We start from the raw sequence: 6000 nt of genomic DNA on the forward strand, positions 1-6000 counted from the left end.
AGAGCTCACCAGCCAGCTTAATAAGGAACGAAGACTCAATGCATATCTCCGCCCAAAAAGGAGCCGTCCCTGGGAGACTTGAGCTTTCCTTGTATTTTTATTATTATTTTTTGTAATGAACATTGATTAAAGAAATTATTAATAAAAGTTTCCCTCTTTTGGTGGTTTACGCAAAGTTAAATTCCGAAAGTCCTTGAAAACGTTTCATACATTGCATAGCATAACATAACATTGCATAACAGGTATTCTAAAGGATCAATGTTCTCACGGTCTTCCTTCTAAACAGAAAAATGGCCCTCAAACAAACTGTCAAAGATCTCCAGGCTCAGAATGCTCAATTCCAGGAGATGATCTTGAACTTATCCAAGGGGAAGGAGGAGCTGAAGGCTCTCTTGCTCGAGAAGAAGAAAGACAAGAAAGCTGTGAGTTACATTAACCCGGGAAGAAGGCTTAAAGGACAGGCCGCAGGAGTCAAGATTAGAATTCCGAAGGATCAAGAAGAGGAGACAGAAAATTATTCGGAAGAGGAGAATGCTGATCCCTTCAATCCTGAGGACGACGATGAAGATTATGAAAATGAACAGTACTCTCCAAAAGATGATAAGTATAAGTTGCTGGAAGAACGTATGCTAGCTATGGAGAGTCAGAAGGCGCCCAGTCTGGATTTCGAAGGCTTAGGTCTGGTCTCTGATGTGGTCATTCCCCGCAAATTCAAGGTCCCCGCTTTCACTAAGTATGATGGTGCGTCTTGTCCTCAGATGCATCTGAGAGCTTATGTGAGAAAGATTCAGCCGTATACCACTGATAGGAAGCTATGGATCCATTTCTTCCAAGAGAGTTTGTCTGGCACACAGTTAGAGTGGTATTATCAGCTCAAGAGCTCTAACATCCGCACCTGGACTGATTTAGCGACAGCTTTCTACAAGCACTACCAGTATAATTCTGAATTAGCGCCTACTCGGCTACAATTGCAGAATATGACTATGGGATCTAAAGAAAGATTCAAAGAATATGCTCAAAAATGGAGAGATTTGGCTGGCAGAGTCAAACCCCCTATGACTGATCGAGAATTAGTGGACATGTTCATGGGTACACTGACTGGCCCATTCTACAGCCATCTATTGGGAAGTTCCTCATTAGGTTTCACTGAACTTATATTAACAGGTGAACGTGTTGAAAATGGCATTCGAAGTGGAAAGATACAAGTGGCTACCTCTGCAAGCACCAAAAAGTCCTATCAGGGGAGGAACGAATCAAATGCTGTGTACGGTCAAAGGGGTCATAACAAGAAAAATCGTGACCATGCTGTTGGAGCAGTTACGATTGCAGCACCACCATCTCAAAACTTCCAACACAGACAAGACAGGCCAAGAAGACAGTTTACGAAGATCAATATGACTTTAGCACAAGCACTGCAGGGTATGCTAAAAGCAAATTTAATTACCCTCAGAGATCCTCCTGCAAATCCCAACACTACTTCTCCTCGTTATAATCCCAATGCCAGGTGTGCATATCACTCCAATAGCCCCGGGCATGATACAAACGATTGTTGGTTGTTGAAGAATAAGATTCAGGATATGATCGACGCTGGAGAAATTGAATTTGATCCTCCGGAGACTCCTAATGTCATCACTGCTCCTATGCCCAATCATGACAAGACTGTTAATGTTGTGGATGACAATTCTCACATTTCTAATGTAGCTGACTTAGCATCTCCGCTCCTGATCATCAAGAAGAATTTATTGCAAGCTGGTTTATTTCCAGGTTGTGTTGAAAATTGCGATCTCTGTATACTCCGACCCAATGACTGCTTGAAGTTGAGGAATGGTATTCAACGGCTGATGGATGATCGTACAATTCTCCTTGAAAAGATTCCGAAGGTGGAAAACCCTACTGAAGAAATATCTGTGATTGCTGGGTCCAAAGTTCCAGTGAAGATTACCGCTACTAGAGTGCCCGTGAAGATTACTGCTGAGCCCAAAGTAGCTCCTCTAATTATTACTGCACCTGGACCAGTACCGTATTCCTCAAGCAAAGCCATTCCGTGGAATTATGGAGGTGATGTTTACATCCACGGCATAAAGCAAGATGATAATTTTGCTAATCCTAATGACGTTGACATTGTTGGGACTAGTAAAATTACTCGAAGCGGAAGGATCTTTTCTCCAGAAATCTCGCCTCCCGTCCCCGAAACTCGAGAAAAGGAACCAGTAATCAATCCTTCTCAGTCAAGGACACCAGTCGAAGTTACTATCGAAGATGTTGCCAAACAGGAAATGGAAGAAATGCTGAAAATCATCCGCAAGAGTGATTTTGATGTGGTAGAACAGTTGGGGCATACTCCGTCTAAAATTTCGATGTTGTCCTTGTTGTTATCTTCTGAATCTCATGCCAATGCATTGATAAAATTCTTGAAGACCGCTCATGTACCTCAGGAGACATCTGTCGATCAGTTCGAAAATTATGTTGCTAACTTGGCTGTTGACAATGGCCTAGGCTTTTCCGATGCTGACCTGACACCAGCAGGAAAGAATCACAATAAAGCTCTACATATCTCCATTGAGTGTAAGGGGATCACCTTGTCTCATGTGTTGATCGATAATGGCTCTTCTTTGAATGTGCTACCGAAAGCTGTGCTCAATAAACTTGACTATAAAAGCATTGAGCTGAAACCTAGTGACGTTGTGGTGCGTGCTTACGATGGTGCGAAGAGTGTTGTCCATGGTGAAGTGGTTCTCCCTATCAAGATAGGACCTCAAGTCTTCAACACTACCTTTCATGTAATGAACATTCGTCCTGCCTATTCCTGCTTGCTGGGACGCCCTTGGATTCATGGGGCAAGTGCTGTAGCTTCGTCTCTCCATCAAAAGCTGAGGTATCCAATAAAGGGTAAGATTGTCACTGTGTGTGGAGAAGAAGAGTATATCGTCAGTAGTGTGCATACCTTCAGATACGTCGAGATGGATGGTGAATTCTTTGAGACTCCTTCTCAGTCATTTGAAGTAGTTCCTCCGACCAGTCCTGTCTTTAAGCCAACTTCCCGTGTGCCCAAGGTTATTCGTGCTCCTCCTGCTATGATTTCTCTGAAAGACGCTCAAGCCGTGGTTGAAGATGGCGGTCGTACTGGCTGGGGTCAACTGATCGAGGTACCGTACAAGTCTGATAAATTTGGCCTGGGGTTTAGCTCTGAAAAGATAGTCAAAGATCAGATTAATGCCGTAGAAGATGCTGATAGCGATTGCGACTTGGATAGCTGGATTTTCCCAACAATTGGTGACGGGCTCAATAATTGGAAGGCTGAAGACACTATCCCGATTTCCTTTAGTCAGGAGTAATTGTTATTGCTTATTTTAGTGTTTTAAATTTTGTAATATTTATTATGAACAATTGAACTTCTTAAAGCATTGCGTCTACACCCGGGGCACAATAGCTAATTTGTTAAGGGTTTTGTCATTTTCATAAGCATATTCACATTCAATAAATCAATGGACTTTTTACATTCAAATGTTGCGCTCTTTATCTTTCCTGTCATCTTTCAAATGAGCTATGCTTTCTTACACACACTCACGTGACAAATTGCAGATCCATATCCACTCTGGATCCTGTTGATAATAATTCAGCTACTGTTCATTATGACTTTGAAAATCCGATCTACCAAGCCGAGGATGGAAGTGAGGAAGATTGTGAAGTACCTGGAGAGCTTGCCAGACTGTTACTGCAAGAAGAAAGGACTATACAGCCGCATGAGGAATCAATTGAAATTGTAAATCTGGGTACTGAAGTAGACAAGAAAGAAGTCAAAATAGGAGCAGGCTTGGGAAACAGTGTCAAAGGAAGATTGATTCAGATGTTACATGACTACGTAGATATTTTTGCTTGGTCTTATGAAGACATGCCAGGACTGGATACTGATATAGTAGCGCATCGTTTGCCAATGAAGGAAGATTGTCATCCTGTTAAGCAAAAGGTTCGTCGCATACGTCCTGAAATGTCTGAAAAAATCAAAGCCGAGGTTATGAAACAATTTGATGCAGGTTTTCTGGCTGTTACTTCTTATCCTCAATGGGTTGCTAATGTGGTACCAGTGCCAAAGAAGGATGGTAAGGTGCGAATGTGTGTAGATTACAGAGATTTGAATAAAGCGAGTCCCAAAGATGACTTTCCACTTCCGCACATTGATATTCTGGTAGATAACACCGCTCAACACAAGGTATTCTCATTCATGGATGGATTCTCAGGTTATAACCAGATTAAGATGGCACCTGAAGACATGGAGAAAACTACGTTTGTGACGCAATGGGGCACTTTCTGTTACAAAGTAATGCCATTCGGTTTAAAGAATGCAGGGGCAACATACCAGCGTGCTATGGTGGTTTTGTTCCACGATATGATCCATCATGAAATAGAGGTATATGTGGATGACATGATAGCCAGATCTCATACTGAAGAAGAACATCTCAATCATTTATACAAACTGTTTGAGAGGTTGAAGAAGTACAAGTTGAGATTGAACCCGAACAAATGCACCTTTGGAGTAAGATCCGGTAAACTCTTGGGCTTTATTGTCAGTGGTAAAGGAATTGAGGTTGACCCGGCTAAGGTGAGAGCTATTCAAGAAATGCCAGTTCCCCGTACAGATAAAGAAGTCAGAGGTTTCTTGGGACGCTTGAATTACATTGCCCGATTTATCTCCCATTTGACTGCTACCTGCAAACCCATCTTCAAATTACTGAGGAAAAATCAAGAGATGATATGGAATGATGAATGTCAAGAAGCTTTTGACAAAATCAAGAAGTATCTTCAAGAACCTCCAATTCTGATGCCACCAGTTGAAGGAAGACCTCTAATCATGTATTTGACCGTGTTAGAAAATTCAATGGGGTGCGTGTTGGGGCAACATGACGAGTCTGGTCGAAAAGAGCATGCCATATACTACCTTAGCAAAAAGTTTACCGACTGTGAAACAAGATACTCATTGCTCGAGAAAACTTGCTGTGCTTTGGCTTGGGATGCTCGCCGACTAAGACAGTATATGTTGAATCATACCACTTTATTGATTTCTAAGATGGATCCTATCAAATATATATTTGAGAAACCTACCCTCTCCGGAAGAATAGCAAGATGACAGATGATTTTAACAGAGTATGATATCCAATATACTACTCAGAAAGCAATCAAAGGAAGCGTGTTAGCTGATCATTTGGCTCATCAAGCAGTTGATGATTACCAATCTATGAGTTTTGAGTTCCCAGATGAGGATGTCATGCTTGTTACTGATTATGAAGAACCTGGACCAGATGAAGGACCCGAACTGGGATCCCGATGGACTATGGTTTTTGATGGATCTTCTAATGCATTGGGCAATGGTGTTAGTGTTGTAATTATTTCTCCCAGTGGTTGCCATACGCCTTTCACTGATAGACTATGTTTTGACTGTACCAACAATATGGCTGAGTATGAAGCATGTATTTTGGGACTCAGGGCTGCTATAGACCTGAGAATCAAGTTTTTGAGTGTGTACGGAGACTCAGCCTTAGTAATCAGTCAGATCAAAGGAACATGGGACACTAAACATCCGAATCTCATCCCTTATCGAGAGCGGGTGTTAACATTAATCCCATACTTTGAAGAGATTACATTCGAACATATTCCACGAGAAGAGAATCAGTTGGCAGACGCATTGGCTACCATGTCATCTATGTTCAGAGTCAGATGGGATAATGAAGCTCCCATGATCACCATTGAACGATTAGATGAACCAGCATATTGTTATGAACTTAACGCTGATGGAGTAGAAGAGAGACCTTGGTTCCACGAAGTAAAAAGATATTTGGAAACTCAGGAATACCCTGAAGGGGCATCCATCAATGACAGAAAGTTTCTGAGGAATTTCTCCGCTAAATTCTTTTTGAGTAATGGAGTATTATACAAACGTAATCATGATTCGACTTTGCTTCGCTGTGTGGATAAAAGGGAAGCCGAAAAGATTATGGAAGACAT

This window comes from Lathyrus oleraceus, chromosome 3, assembly GCF_024323335.1.
Source record: "Lathyrus oleraceus cultivar Zhongwan6 chromosome 3, CAAS_Psat_ZW6_1.0, whole genome shotgun sequence".
In the NCBI taxonomy this organism is placed as follows: Eukaryota; Viridiplantae; Streptophyta; class Magnoliopsida; order Fabales; family Fabaceae; genus Lathyrus; species Lathyrus oleraceus.